The 16827-nt window shown below is 33.5% G+C and overlaps 1 protein-coding gene across 32 annotated transcripts in view; it reads right to left on the bottom strand.

Moving 5' to 3' along the window:
* The window catches only part of SOX5 (SRY-box transcription factor 5), a 1024889-nt gene that overhangs the window by 393892 nt on the left and 614170 nt on the right, over positions 1-16827 (bottom strand). The gene's annotated exons all lie outside the window — the stretch shown is intronic.

Here is a 16827-nt window from a genome sequence, read left to right as displayed (position 1 = left end):
GAAATACTCCACTTTATTAAAATGATGATGATCAGGGGCACACGGGTGGCTCAGTCAGCTAAGCGTCTGACTTCAGCTCAGGTCATGATCTCATGGTGCGTGAGTTCGAGCCCCACTTCAGGCTCTGTGCTGACAGCTCGGAGCCTGGAGCCTGCTCCAGATTCTTTGTCTCCCTCTCTCTGCCCCTCCCCCGCTCACAGTCTGTCTCTCTATTTATTCTCAAAAATAAATTAAAAAAAAAATTAAAAATTAAAAAAATAAAAATATAAAATGATGACTATCACTACAAATAGCTCTTTCAATTTTCCTGTTTCACCTCACAGGCTATATAATATCTACAAATCACTCTTCATCACTATTTATTTTTTTTTTTTTATTAAAATTTTTTTTTCAACGTTTATTTATTTTTGGGACAGAGAGAGACAGAGCATGAACGGGGGAGGGGCAGAGAGAGAGGGAGACACAGAATCGGAAACAGGCTCCAGGCTCTGAGCCATCAGCCCAGAGCCTGACGCGGGGCTCGAACTCACGGACCGCGAGATCGTGACCTGGCTGAAGTCAGACGCTCAACCGACTGCGCCACCCAGGCGCCCCTCTTCATCACTATTTAATGATAAGTTAGACAAGTTATATTGTCTATATTTGTTCCAAACAAGAAAAAAAAAACAAACTATGATATAAAAAATCTATCTCTGACAAATGTGCAAAACAGTAAATACTTCTGTTTGGTTTCATTTGATCTTGAAGAACCCTTGGTAGTCTGCTATATGTGGCTTATACCGTAAAAGTCCTGAGTAAAACTGAACTCTATTTACAATTTTTAAGTGTGTTGTTATCATGTGTTCTATAAAACACAGGAATCCTCACAAACTCACAAAGAAGCTCACTTTGAAATTCATTGAGACCATCTCCAAAAGGGTATTACATTTTCCAGAACCCCAAAGACGTGTCCATGAGATGGTGTGAAATGCACTCCAAAGTAAGAGGGGCATCAAAAGAAGCCCTGGAAAGGACGGAACCAGGGCATCTCGCAGTCATGGAGCAGCCCAATGAAAATCTGCTGGGCAAATGAGGAAGATCATAGCGTTGTAGCATGACTCCCAGGAGAAAAAGGTAACCAAACCTGAAGGGAAACCAGATCAGCCCCCCAAAATACAGAGTGAAAGCCAAGAAGTCTGAGTAGAGCCAGATGCCAACACCACAGGACCTGCAGCGAGTTCTAGCAAACAAGAAAACTGCGATCTCAGAGACTCATTATCTATTAGCAGAAGACCTTTTGGAGGCAGGAAGGTGGATTTTCCTTTCTGGCCTTAATGGTGCTCAGTACTGTGTGTGGCCAAGGAATTTTATGGGAATTGACAAGTTACACTTTAACTGAAATAGAACTCTTTAATATTAAAGCTCCACAAACTGACATTGGAAAGATGTGTAAAACTTTTCACCTTTAAGCTTATTAGACATCTGAATTTCTAAACCTTTAAATGCTTTTATGCACTTTAATTAATCTCTCAGTTAAAATTGATAAAGAAAAATGAAAATTTATATATTATAAGACAATACGGTTTTCCTTTCCTTTAAATATTCACTCCCTAGGCAAAACAATCATTTACAAGTAAGGAAATTAATGTTGGTTGCCCTCGGGCAGAGAACAGACAGCATATCACTTGCCTGACTTTTAATAAAAAAAAAATATATATAGTTGTCCTTCTGACAATGATCTTTAAGCATCCTAGCTCTTTTGCTAATAAAGTAGTAAGCAAGAGCTAATAAGTAAAAATTTGGACTCCTAAAAAGCAGGAAACCAAAAGAAAATTACCTGTTACATAGGTGTCTTAATGTCTATTACCCGCTACTGTGGTAAAATTATCTATTCATAATCAACGAGCTATCTAATTGATGCAAAGAAATAGAATTATTTTAATAATTTCCAAATAAAACTTATGATTAATTAATTGACTTTTCTGGTTGTATATGTATATATTTATGTATCTGTCATCTAAAAAAATAAAAACAGAAAAAGTGAACATTAAAAGTGTAGTAGTGTTTCAAACATATACTCTAGAAATTTAAAGTGAAACAATCAGCAGGGAATTTGATATTACCCTACAGACAGCTGCTCCTTGGATAACAATGACCCATTTCCCCCCAAAAATGAATTACTCTCACATTAAAATATGTAAAACCAATAAACTAATACAAAATCCTACAAAACTTTGTTACATTGTGGAAACAAGCAAAAGCTGTATTAGACTATGATATACATGAAAAACAACAAAAAAATCAAAAGTAAAATGATTAGTTTAGAAACTGCTAAAAAGTTAATGCTGTTCCTTTATCTACTATTCTTATTTTTTTCCTTAATAAATACAATATTTAAATTCTGTATTGTAGCTGAATGATATTACACAGCCAATTAAATGCAGCGGTCTTCAAAGTAGGAGTCAAAGTTCACACATCATGAGACTGGCCATTTAACAATAAATATCCCATACAGAAGAGTGAAATTAAGAATACTTTAAAAGAAGAAAAGAAAAAGAAAAAAACTTTCTTAAAGCAAGAAATCCAAACGTACTCAAATAGCACATGTCGGAATAAGTACAATATATACTTATATAACAATTTTTAATGTTTATGAACATACATGTTTTCACCTGAGGATATCTAATATCTTTTGAAAACAATTTTTAGAACTACTATTTTTTGAGCCCTAACACGACAGCTTGTCCTGAATCAACAGAAAACGTTATATTTAGAAATTCTGCAGTTTAAGAAAAAAGCATTGAAGTTTATCAGATTCCATCAATGAGCAGGATAATAACAACTTAACAGTTTGACCAAATTAAATCATTCTGTAGTGTTTTCATTTAATAAAAAGGCACAATCCACAGGCTGTTCAAAACCAAAACTTCCCTACAATTTCTCCACTCATCCTCATTCTGACCACACAGCGTCTCTTTTCAATTCAAACCATGCATTCTAGAGCTCCCTTTCTCACCCCTCACAAACCTTAGTGGAATGAAGGGCATTAAAAGTAAGTAAACAACCAATAAATGTAACTATGTTACTGAGTCATGTGGGGAGGAGGGCAACATGCAGAGAAAATGGCTAAGTTGTTCAAGTTGGTAAAGCAGACTTTGTTCCATAAACTTTCCAAGAACACTGGTAGAATGCTTCATTTTTAATTCATTCAATCCCACTTAAAATTTACCTGCTGGCAGCAATTTGACTAGGTTATTTTTTGCTCTCACAAAATACCATTTTTATTAACACATCAAGGAAAAATATAAATATGTTCAGCTTGACATTCTGTCTTAATATTTTGAACATGAAGCTCATGTAAAGTGCAAAAGAAAGCTCTGTGACCGCTTATAGGGGCAGGGTGATAAAAGCTGAAAAATATTTGAACGAGGGATTCTGGCACATTTATATTGTAAGGAGTAAATGCAGGCACGTTAGGTCCTTCCATTGATAATACTAACATCATCAGGACTTGTATAAACTGAATCCTCTCTGATAATACAGTCAGCATTCACTGGGTACTGACAATGTCAAAAGACAGTTCTGAGTTTTCCATAACTCATTTCTTTTAATCCTCAGAACAACCCCATGAGGTATGGACTGTCATTTCTCCACTTCACAAATGAAGAAACTGAGGCAGGCACAGACAAGTTCAACAGCTTACCCAAGGGAACCCATCTTACAAACCACTGAAGCAGGCTGGTAAATTAGATAATCTTATTCTAGAGCCTATACTCAAGACCCACATGACTGCTTAGGTCTAGAAAATTCTACCATTTATAACTTCAGTGTTTACCCCTCCTAAAAAAAACTCTGACAGACATGGATATAGTCAATGTGTGTTCTCCCATAACACTCTTTACTTACTTCTCCACTTACATTTTTCTTGATATACTGCAATTGCTTCCATAACGTCTGTCTCCCGCAGACTATAAGCTTAATGAGGACAAGAGCCATATGTGTCTTGTCCATTATTAAATTTCTAGAAGCTAGCACTATCTAGTATATACAAAGTATTTAATAATATTTCATGAAGGACTGTACATTTTTAAATGGCTTAAAAGATCTGTTCTGTCTACTGCCAATCAAAAATTTCCATTAATAACTACAAATATTGACAATTCACCATCAATACAATAGCTAATATGTATTCAGTTTTCACTATCCTAGGTTCAGCGCTAATTTATTTATATTCCGTTACTCAATAGCCACAATCTCTTTCTTTCCTTTTTTTTGTGCAGAAGAAGAAAATGAAATTCAGAGAGGTTAAGAAACTAGCCCTATATGCCACAGCTAGTGAAATATGCAGTCAGGAACTAAACATAGACATCTGGCTCTAAAGTCTATGCTATACACTACCTTGAAATAGGGGCAATTTTCAAACTGCTAAATTCTCAGTTTAAAGAGAATTGGAAAATGTTGGTAATAAAAATGATCTCCATTCTGTAATCTTTTAAAAATATCTTAATATATCTTTTTTTAAATTGTACAGTGGTAGAGTTAAAATAAGAAAGAATAAACTGTATTCGCCTCTAATTTTATTCAAAATTTATAAAATATTTTAGAATCCTTAAAAATATTACATCTGATTTTAAAAATGTGAGAGGGTGAATGAAGAATGAGGAAAAGAGTTTAAATTGTTTTGACTGAGATAACTGACTTCTAGCACTTTTTATAAAGAGCACACATTGTAGTTCTAAATATGAATTCCAATCTAACAAAATATACGGTGCTTTTACAGTGCTACACTAGATAGACATTATAATTAATATTTATATTAATAATTATAATTAATATTTTTAGATTATTACCTGCAAAAAATTTGGTACTTATGAGCATCTGCAGAGTAAACTTCATGGATAAATTGTTAATACTTCGTTGCATTAAGGAAGCTCTATATTCTCAACTAGTACCAAACAGCTCCCTCTGCAAGACAAATCATTATGGCTCAGATTGTTCCTGATCACAGATTAGATGTCCTAGAAATCTAAGCCAATTAAAAAAAACCTCCATGAATTTGGTACACCAAAACTTGAACTTGATAGGTATCTACTTCTAACAAATCTAATTATAATCTTAAGTGATTTTATAAAGGACAATGCTCTAATAACTGTCTTAAAATCTGTATTTAATCTGAATCTAATCATGAGGACACAATCAGACAAATCCAGATTGTGAGATACTATGTGAAGCAAATGTCTGGGACTCTTCAAAAATGTTGATGTCGATGCCAAGACAAAAAGATTGAAGGGTACTACTTACAATTAAAAGTGACCTAGAGAGATATGACAAGTAAATAAAATATCTGATGCTTGACTTGATCCCGGATTAAAAAAAAAAAAAAAAAAAAAAGGGTGAAAAAGACATTACTGGGGCAGTTAGGAAATGTAGATATGGACTATATGAAATAATATCACTGTGTTGGGGTGCCTGGGTGGCTCAGTCAGTTAAGCATCTGACTCTTGATTTCAGCTCAGGTCATGATCTCCCCCCCCCCCCCCCCATTCATGGTTCCAAGTACCACATTGGGCTCCATGCTGACAGTGCAGGGCCTGCCTGAGATTCTCTTTTCCTCTCCCTCTGCTCCTCCCCTGCTTGTGTTCTCTCTCTCTCTCTTTCTCTCTCAATAAATAAACAAAACTTGTAAAAAATCATAATAAAAAACAATAATATCACTGAATTAATGTTACTTTCTTGGCTGTGCTAATGTTATTGTGGTTATGTTGGAGAATGTCCTGGTTCTTAGAAGTGTTAGCCTGCAATGTGCTTGCAAATGAATCAGAAAAAAGAAAGAGAAAGTAAAAGGACCTAAATTTAATAAATAGCAAAACTTGGTGAAAAGTCTAAAGTATATGGATGTTCATTGTGCTACTCTCGGCACTTTTCTATTGATCTTGATTTTTTTTAATAAAAAAAGAAAAGGAAACAATAAGAAAAGCTCTATATTTGAGTACTTGTGACATGTTTTAGATCATTAGGAAGTTTTCAGTTGCAGCAAATGTAAAGTCAAAAATCTTCTGGGCTGGTGAGTTAGCTCCGCCATCGTGATCTGTAAGTGCCTAAACGTTATCATAAAGAGCAGTCCTAAAATAATCATGCCTGAACCTAAACCACCAATTTTGGTGATGTTTTAGTTGGCAAAAGGTAAACAGTGATACTTTTTAATGATTATTCTCCTACTGATAACATGATAAATTATAAAAATCTTTTATCCTACCCTTTTTCCTGCATTCACCACTTCCTCACATTATTTTATTCATATTGATGTGTACCTTCATCTTGTCAAACAAATTAGTTACAAAGTAAGTATTTGCTAAATATTTTTAAAGGAACAAATCAAGATGGAAATGTTTCTGTGTCATCACTCTACATGTAGATGTGCTACCAACTCATAGTAAAAGCATATAAAATTATCTGCTAATTTAACTCTTTCAGTTAATCTGGGATGACTTTTCGAGTTAAGTCAACCCAGAGGGCCCAATGGAATGCTGTGTTGCTCAATATCTGCAAAGGCAATCCATTTATGAAAGGGGGCCATTAATGATAGACAGCCTTAACATGCTTCAAATGAAGATAACCTCTGCTATGCAGTTATACCAAACTCTAGGGGCTCAAATGAGACACTTTACAGGTACTCGAGCAGATCCAAAAGTGTTTCCTGAGGAAAATTCCTGCTTTGTCTCCATGAACTCCTAAACCTAGAGTCAATTTAAGGACAGAAGTGGGAGTGCCCTCAATCTAGGCAAGAATACAACTCAGTCAAGAACTGATTGTTCCTCATCTCTTAGCAACAGCCTGGATGTAACAACTGTTATTTAAAGGAGATAGTTTAAGGGACATGTTAGCCTTTTCTTAGATCTCTGCCAATATCCTTTCACCAGGAAATCTACATACCTGGCAAACATTAGTTTAGCTACTTATAGAAATGCCTTCCTTCACTAAGTTAGTTATCATTCAATATTCTTTCTCTTATCTGGTCTCTACTAAAAATGGCAATGTAAAGAATGCCTTATGAATTTTCTACAATACTTCTATTGGAGACAATTTAAGGACTCAAAACATATTACTCTCTCACATCAGGGTCCTGCAAAACAATTGTGTTTACCAATAAAATGTTAGGCTTTTTTTTTTTGTCAGAAAATGGTACTCGTTAACCTTATGACTGTCATGTTAAAAAGAGTATTCTTAGCCAAGGTTTTGGGAAGAATTATCTTCCCTTATTTTATCCACTTGCCTATTTATGTGCACACATACATTAACATATATATAGTGTATACAGTGTATATATACACATATATATATAGTGTACATAATATAGGTGTAACATATAATTTTATAACTTATGTATATATTTTTATATAACAAACATATGTATTATATATGTACAATATGTAAAACATATGGAATTCTATGACATGAATATTTTCTTTTTAATATTTATAATCCTTTTAGCAAGTACCTGAAGTTCTACTAAATCCTGTACAAAACACTGGCTTCAATAATATTTTAAGTACTGGATATTTATATATCAGTATATAGTCCAATGTTATTTGCCATCTTTGCTGTGTTATGTGAAATATTCTTGGAATCTTTCCCCATTATTAAGTGTAGAAAGATTACTTAGTTTATTACATGAGTAGTAAAGTGACCAAAAAGATGGGAATTATTATATCCCTATTTCACAGGTAAAGAAATTATGACACAGAAACTTTACGTAACTTGCCAAAATCACATAGCTAATAACAGTGGAGTTGTAGAATAAATTAAAGCAGTCTGACTCCAAAACCCACCCATAAGTACAGTTATATGGTTTCTCCCTGACCAGGTATCAAGAAATCAAAGAAACCACCAGAAGCTTCAGCCATATCTACATATGGAGAAATACTTAAAAGATCAAAAATTAAAACAGAGATCCAATATAGGTTCAGTTCAAACCTATATTAACATACACTATTTTAAGAGTAAACCTGAAAAATCCAATAGAATAAAACCACGAGGTTCATTTCCATTCCCAAATGCCTTACTGTCCCCAGGAATCTTCAGTCTTTTAATAGTCCCATTATTTTACCATACCTGATTGAGTTCTCTACTCAAATTTACCAACACCCTGGCCCACTATCCTATAAAAGCAGTATGTCATGACTACAAGTTAGATCAAAGGATTAAGATCGTATTAATTCTATCATTATTTACCAGTTTCTCACAAGGTTTCCGTATTAATTTCACCACTGAAGATGTGAACACTGACATATTTAAAAATTACTATAAAGAGGTGTCCTGCCCATTAAGAGAGCAAAAACAGGGGCGCCTGGGTGGCTCAGTTGGTTAAGCATCCGACTTCGACTCAGGTCATGATCTCGTGGTTTGTGAGTTCAAGCCCCACGCCAGGCTCTGTGCTGACAGCTCAGAGCCTGGAGCCTGCTTCAGATTCTGTGTTTCCCTCTCTCCCCGCTCACATTCTGTCTCTCACTTAAAAATAAATAAACCATTTTAAAAAATTAAAAAAGATAGCAAAGCCAATCGGATAAACTTTCTGAGCAAAGATACTGCCTGTCCATAAAGACATTATTTCAGTAGGAAGTACCCTGTAAAGGACTTAAGAAAGAGATATTTGAGAGATCTTACATAGCTATACTTCTCACAATAAAGAAATTGCCATCTATAATGTGCACTGGAAATTGGTATGTCTTAAAAATAGTTTCAAGAAGCCTTTACCAATAAACCCTTTATGTAACTGTCCACATATCTGGCTATCCACCTGCTAGCACATCACCTTGTGCCATGAATGAATGAATGGATTCAGATAGGAGAGATTAGAAGTTTGTATCACAATCATTGTATATTATGTGTGTACAGTGTCTGAAATTTTATAATAATTATTCACCAACTAAAATAATTCCTGACATAGTAGGCATTTGAAATACATTTGTTGAATGAATGCAGAAATTTCTGCCACTTAAATAATAGATTCTAACGCTCTGGAAGCACGTTTTGTTGTTGTTATTGTTGTTGTTGTTGTTGTTGTTGTTGTTTACCTAGATCAATACTGAAATTTGATGGCTAAGAGTCAGGTCTTTGGAACTGGACTGTTTGGGTTTGTATACTAGCTCTGCCCTTTGTTACCTGAGAAATTAGGCAACTCTCTTTCCTTCATTTTCTTCTTTGTGGGAAAGGGAGAACAAATGAGATTTTTGTGAGGCTAAGGCTGGCACAGCATAAGTACATACTGAATGTCATTGCTATCTTTATATATATCTCTATTAGTGTATCTCTATCTGTACAGAGATAGAGCTTGGATCACATCTTGTGGGTCAATTTTAGAAACTGTGTGTAGTATCAGCTGGGATGCAAAAGGGGAAGGTATTCCTAGCCAGCCACAAACTTCTTTAAACCCAGTGGAGAAATGACAGATACACATGGTGGCATTTCAAAAGGTAAATATAATTGTCCTTTTAAACATATAATCTCTAAAATAACCCATACAATCCTTAAGCAAACATCTTCCTTTCTATTATAACTCCACGGAAATTTGAAGAAACTGACAGAATTCATTGGGTAAATGATATAAAGATCTGTGCAAGTCAGTGTTACTACCAAGGCCTTTTCAAAAGCAATAAAACATCACCTTCTTATGGAAGAAAGCTTAAAAAGGAGGACAGTTAATAAACACTTAACTCTTTCTGGTTCAATGTTACTCTACTGAGCTGTGGACTACTAGAATCCAGATACAGACAGAAGTTTTAATTTTCCTCGCTCCATGGAAGGGAAGAGAACTGTGCTGTCCCATAGAAATATAATGTGAGCCACAAATAAGAGCCACACACAGTAATTTGAAATTTCCAGTTGACACATTAAAAAAGTAAAACGAAACAGGTGAAAATAACTGTAACAACATATTTTATGTAAGTCAGTATAGCAAAATACTGTCATTTCAAAACATAATCAATATTTAAAAAAAATCTTAGTAAGATATTTTACATCGTTTCTTTTCAACCAAGTCTTCAAAATCCAGTGTGTTTTTTATACTTACAGCAAATCTGAATTCAAATTAGCCCCATTTCAAGTTCCTGTCATGTAGCTAGTGGCTACCATATTGGAAAGCACAGATATAGAGGGATTCTAAGAGCATTTCCTTTTACAATTTTCCTAAATCACAGACTTCTTTTTCAAAAACTAAAAGACAATATATCATTGGTAAATCATACAACCTAGACATATCCATAATCTAACACATTCTAATAGCTCAATTTTCCGAATATTTGGAAATGCAAATATATTTCAGCCAAGGGAAAGAAAATAGGTCAAATTACTTAGTCAAAATGTATTTTTGGCTTACTATGTGCTAAGTAACAGTCTATTATAGCTTTTACCAACTACTCCATAAATTTAAAAGCTTATAGTATATAATACTTGCCAATATTCTTTTATTGGGGACTTCTCCCATACCTTTAAGGTAAATGAAATGGGTCAAATAATTAGACTTTGACTATAATTTCCTATCTATAGAATATGTTTCCCTTACTGAACTAGTGATGAAACAGCACTGGCCTGATTTAATACTATAAATTCAGAACAAATGGGAAAGCATTAAATTCAGAAGTGCTTCTGGACCATTAACTTCCATGCTGATTTGACATGCACCATAGTATTCAGGCAACAGACTCAGGAATATAACCTATTCCTAAAGCAAACAGTATTTTATCTCATAACCATCTGGGATTCTCGTCCTAAGGGCTACTTGTGTAGTGTTGTCTGGTATATTTTAATATCCTGAGGTGTGGAACTAAGACCTACTTTATTAGCAAAACCCATTTTTGCTAGAAAAAGAAGACCGACATAGAGGAGATTATAGAGGGCACAAAATTTTGGCTGAGGCCCTTGTTTTCATTATTTAGTTGAAGAAAATCATTGGTTATATATGCTTTCAAAACCCTATGGTTTTTCTAAGGTACCAATAAAAGTGATACCATTCATAACGTGGACAGTGGTCTCTTTCATATATTGCCTATAGTCGCAAACTTAAGTGCCAAGCAGATGGTTGAAATCTGTTTTGTATAAAATGTGTGCTTTTTTTTCCCCCAACTGTGTTCTTTGTATTCATATTCAGCCTAGGTTTTAGCCATCAAAACACTGGCACTATGTCGATCATTAGCAGCATTTTAGACAACTGGCAACTAAGGTATTCACTGTTCTCCACAAAATGTTCAGCTAATATTTCCCAGATGTATAATTAAGGCAAAAGATCATCTTCTTAAATTGGTATCAGCACTTTGGATGGCTTCTGGCTTTCAACAGATTATATCAGTGGAAAACAATTTTATATCAAAAACAAAGGTTCTGTTTCTTGGATGTTTTTGTTTGCCTGTTACACAGCTGCCCATAAAAAAGAAATCTATAAATTTGCTCAAGCTTCAACTCGCCATCTAAGAAATAGGTAGCTAATGCAAAATTCCTCATGTTACTTTTACTACGAAAATCTATGATGTACTATATTTGCATTGATAACTGTCTTCAAGTTATTTAATATTTTCCAATATCCAAAGTATTTGTACAAATAATGCTTTACAAAGCAGTAAATAGTGTGTATGGCTGTTTTTACTCAACAAAAAAATCATTCTTTTTTTCATTGTCCAAAAACTTTTATATAAAATAATTCATTTTTATGACAATACACAAATAAATGAATTTTAATTTGCATAAAGCATAGGACTATGTTAAATCAGGAAATTCGTTATTTTAAATACTGACACTTGCAAAAACAACTTTCAGTGTATCATATTTCCTATATATAAAAGGGAAAGAGATGTGCTTTTCAGATATTTTGTTATTAGCAGTAAGCAGAAGAAAATGTACTATACTGCTGTTATTTAGGTATAAGTTACCTGGATCAATAGTCATAAGTGCATTTAATTATAGTTGTATTTACTATAAAATTTTTAAAAAGTCAATAAATCTTATAGGCATTATTTCATACGCTAACAACTATGTTTATCAAACAAAAATATACAATTCTTTCAAAGTCTGAATTCAGTGGTTTGCATTCAGAGATATCCAAATATTTTTTACAAATTTTCATAAGCTTAAAATGACTCATTACAATTAGGGGATAAATAATTTTATACTCATTTTAAAGCCCATTTTATAACTGCATGGCTGAAACCCAAAGAATTTAAATGACTTCTACATCACAAAGTTTTAATTCTTGATTTAGAAGCTGTAGGAACATACGCCAAATTTGTATATCACTAAATGCTGTATTATAAAATGTATTAGCAGGAAGTTGCCCAACTGGACGATTTCCAGATTTTCTTTCTTATTTAACAGTAGGATATTTGCACATTTCCCTTTGGTCCTAGTTCTAAATGTAGTTCTGGTTCAGTAAGGTCCTTTTCTGTTTGTTTTGTTTTGTTTTGTTTTACAACCTTTATATCGGTACCAGGAGAATAAGAGAGTAACACCCATTCTTTATTCCTAAATTAAAGGGGCAGGAATAGAATAAAAAATTTCTACATCACACTCATTAAGCAAATAATTAATTCTAACAAAGGGCCAAATCCTATGTTATCCTAAATACACAAATATATATTTAAAACATACACCTCATTTGTACAAGGACTTTGTCATACCATAGCCATATTTTCAAAGTGCATATAATACAGAAAGTCCTTGGATACGTAGTTAAAAGATTATGTTGCTGATGGTATAACTACACTTTTTTTCCCCCAAACATTGTGTTATAAAAAAAATGCAGTCTGCCGAATGTAACATATTAACAATATGTGAAGCTTGCCTTCTCAGATAATATAGCTTTTTAAGTACATCTTTCATTGTTCTACTCCTTGCTTCACAGAGTTTAACATTCCTTTTCTTGAAATTGCCAGTCACTAACTAATGCACATAAAATTGGTTGTCATGATCCTAATAGTTGCCTAAATTATTTTAAGAAGCACCTAAAGTCTTTCTTTGGACTATTTGTAATCTTAATCTTGCCACTTTCCTGCCCAGTGTTTTATTTACTTATATAAAGACACAGACTGTCCATAAGCTCCCGTGTTGTCCTGAGGCTCTACTCTCTAACCTTTTCTTTTTGTTTTTTTTTTTTTTTTTAATCTTATGCTTGTAAATACTTTCAGCTCTTTGACCCAAAATGCCACTCTCTCTCATGCTTTTCATATTACCCCATAGTTCCCTGTTCAATAGTCCATATATAATTTATTTTTCACGATATTGATAATAGTTGAGGATGATGATCTGATGCACCTGGAAGTTTCAACCACATAAAATATGAATCTTCTCTTTGAAACATTCAGCTTCAAAATAGTTCATAGCAAATTTGTGAACTTGATCCTAAATAAGAATTATACATAGTACTTAGATTTCAAACTCCTAAAATGTACTATGGTTACTTGTTCCTGCACTCAACTGAAAGGTAAATTGAGAAATGATTTCACTCGTAAAGGCTGGTCATTCTTGCATCAGTGCAAAAATTCTGACCACTAGAGTAAGGAGCTAGGGATGTCTCAAAGGAGCTCAAAGTGATGAAATTTTAAAGGTGAGAGATTTAGAAACTATCCAGCCCATCTTCACATTTTACAGATGCATACACTAAGACCCAAAAATTCTTCCTAGTCCATAGGGAAGAGCTAGAACTTGAGATGTTACACCCAGCTAATAACACTCTCCACATGGTTTACTTATGAAAAAACCAAAATTAGTAAAGATACTGACACATGTAAATTTCTACCAGAAAAAGAAAAAGAGGAAACCAGTTGATGTGTTAAAGAAATACTCACAATCCACAAAATATTGTTCATTTGATCCGTATGCCTTAGGCCTCTGACACTCAACTTTCTCATCTTTATCCAAAATCTCAAATATCCTTAAATTTTATTCAAGCATCCCTTGAGCCACCAAACTTCTTGAATTCAAATTTTCTCTTCAATATGCATGACAATGCTACCCTCAGATTTCAAAAGCTAGAACACTAGTATATTTATTCTTCACAAAAGTGTTAGTGGCTCCCAGTTATCTTTTAGTTTACTTATAAAAGTCCATATATTCTGCTCCTTTACTTTGATTCTTTACACTGCTATGAGGATCTTTTGGATATGCTTTTCTTTCTCTAAAAGAATGCTTTTAAACCATTAATTATTTCTAAACTCTTTATAGGTCAAATTGGATCCATTTTATTTTTCCAGTAATGTTAATTTTTTAGAGGCGAATATACAACCATATTTATATCCCATAATCCTTAGGGCTCTAAAAACAATAGCTCTTCCTTCTATTTTCTATATTCTAACTATGTTTAGGGCTGGAGGGAAATACAAGTTCTTTCCTGAGAAATGGCATTCAGTGTTATCTTTGGTTTTCTACTCCTAGGCGTTGTATGATTAATGGTACTTGGACTATTACATAAACGTTTTCTTCACATCCTGATGATATTATGGGAGAGATGATGATCTGAATCTGACATTGTACATTTAGTTATCACTCATTCAAAGATGAATTAATAAATGAATCAGAAATTGAATAGTTTGATCATCACTTCATTCCTTTCTCTACTAAAGGGTATATATTATCTAATGAATCTTCAACATAGATCTCTTGTAGTGAAGGTGAAAAAGAAGAAATAAGAACGTTAATTTTATGGGACATACATATTCCTGTAAACTGTTTTCCAACATATGACGAAACTCAACAGCAAATAAGGAGGGGGAGCATGAAACAAAGAGACATCAGGAAAAGAGCAAAAATAAAGTCTTTGGACTTTGTAAATTATTGCCCAACAAATCTGGCCCAGGTAAATAACCCAAAGAAATAATAGAAGGCAAACAAGTAAGACCTTAACTCTGGAATCAGAATAAAAATGTTTTAGAACTTTGTCAAGCAGCCTATAGTAGCTGTGAATGAAAAAGCATAGCATAAATAAAGCATTATTTTTTTTAATATTATGTTCTCAGGTGAAGGGTATTTCTCATTTTCAAAGTTTGTGTTTCTTTTTCATTACAATGTTCTTTTATTAGATAAGTATAAAGTTGTTTAAAATGACAACTCAACAGCTCCTATATGAAAGTTCTACAACCACTTCCCAAACAAACTATCCTCTTGGCATACTGATCCTAATTAATATAAAAAACTAAATAAAAGCAGAAACAAAAACAAAAAACAAAAAACAAACAAATCCAAAATCAGTAATAAAGTAAATCGTTTACTACATTTTAAAATAAATTTTGATTAAAAATGTATCAACCAAACACCATTTGGGCCTGTCTTTTTTGTCTTTTTTTACTACTAGATTAAAAAAAAATATATATACACACACACACACACACACACACACACACACACACACACATCAACAAGCAAAGCAGTTTAACCCTTTCCCTTCTTTTCCCAGTAGTGTTCCTGAAGCCCTTAAGGAGAAGATACGTCCTTTCTAAAATTGCTTCTCAGTGTCCCAACTGATCTAACTCTCTTAAGTTGCCAGTATAAAAACCTTGTAAGGCTTTGAGGATGCTTTTTTTTTTTTTTTTTTTTTTTTGGCCCAGACAGTAAATTTTATTTCTCCATATAACATCTATTCTGACTGTATCTGATTCTTAGGTTTCAATGTGACAGAAAAGATTGGGATGGGTAGGGGAGGCACATGTGCACAGAACATAATATAAAAGTCTCTGCATCTCCACAATGAGAAATATTAAAAATGAAGCTACTAATACATTTTTAAGAAAGATCATATTTTCTGTTTCTCAACATTTTCTTTTTTGAAAAACACATTCTTTCAAAGATGTGAAGAGCAGAAATAGAACGCTGTTACATATGAAAGTTTCAATGGATTTGCTGCCAGCAGCTTTTCTTTATAGTGTTCCTCTTACCTACAGTATGTGTTGGCACTGGCAGGTAGCCCTAATTCGTTAGTAGCCAAATTATTTTTGTCCCTGAAGTACGAGAAATCTCCATAGCACATGAATGAGACATGGTTTACTAGTTTACACACATTTTTATAACTCCAAGAAACCAAAACTCATTCACAAATGCTTTCATTTCAGCACAGAGAAGGGCTACAGAATACTAGAGATACCTACTTTGAATTCCTGTTCCCCACTCTCCATGAGAAAATAAAGAGGAAAAAAAATATTTTTAACTTCAATAAAAAAAAAAAAAAACAAACTTTGGTCCTTAATGCAAGAAAAACAAACAGCTTTCTGTTCATCACACTCCACATTTCAATAAAGTCAAAATATTTCAGTATAAGGTCTTAAGAAAAAATGTCATTTAGTAATAAACCTAAATGTCTTCAGATAAGAATTCATCATGACGGCACAGCAGGTATAGATAATGTGGTTCACAACTAGCATCCTCATATTTCATGATTACCAGCTCCATGTATATACTGTTACACCATCTTCAGTAAGTAATAGAGAAAAAATAGGAAGAAAAAATAAGGAACACTTAGAAATAAACATATAACACAAGTGATGATTCAGCCATAGCAAAAAAAAAAAAAAAAAAAAAAAGTCTCTGAATTCTAAGGCAAGACAAAAGTAAATATATTAACACTAAAGAGCCAAGTGACTGAAATGTTACTTAGATAAAAGATTTAAAATACAATGAGACGAGTTCAGGTTTGAATTGATTTAAGGTTCAACACTGACTTCAAATGCCTATGGACATCTACAAGCTTTTGGTTTTAATTTTCCTTCTGTCATGTTTTATGGGTAAAAGTCCTTAAACTACCTTGTAATAGATTAATTACTTTCAAGCTGGGTGACAAAAGGGCATAATGACCGGAAAATGATACAAAAGAAA

Source organism: Puma concolor, chromosome B4 (genome assembly GCF_028749965.1).
Source record: "Puma concolor isolate L17-30 chromosome B4, mPumCon1.1.hap2, whole genome shotgun sequence".
Taxonomy (NCBI): Eukaryota; Metazoa; Chordata; class Mammalia; order Carnivora; family Felidae; genus Puma; species Puma concolor.
Note: the sequence above shows the minus strand (reverse complement) of the source record. Positions and strands in the feature narration are given on the sequence as shown.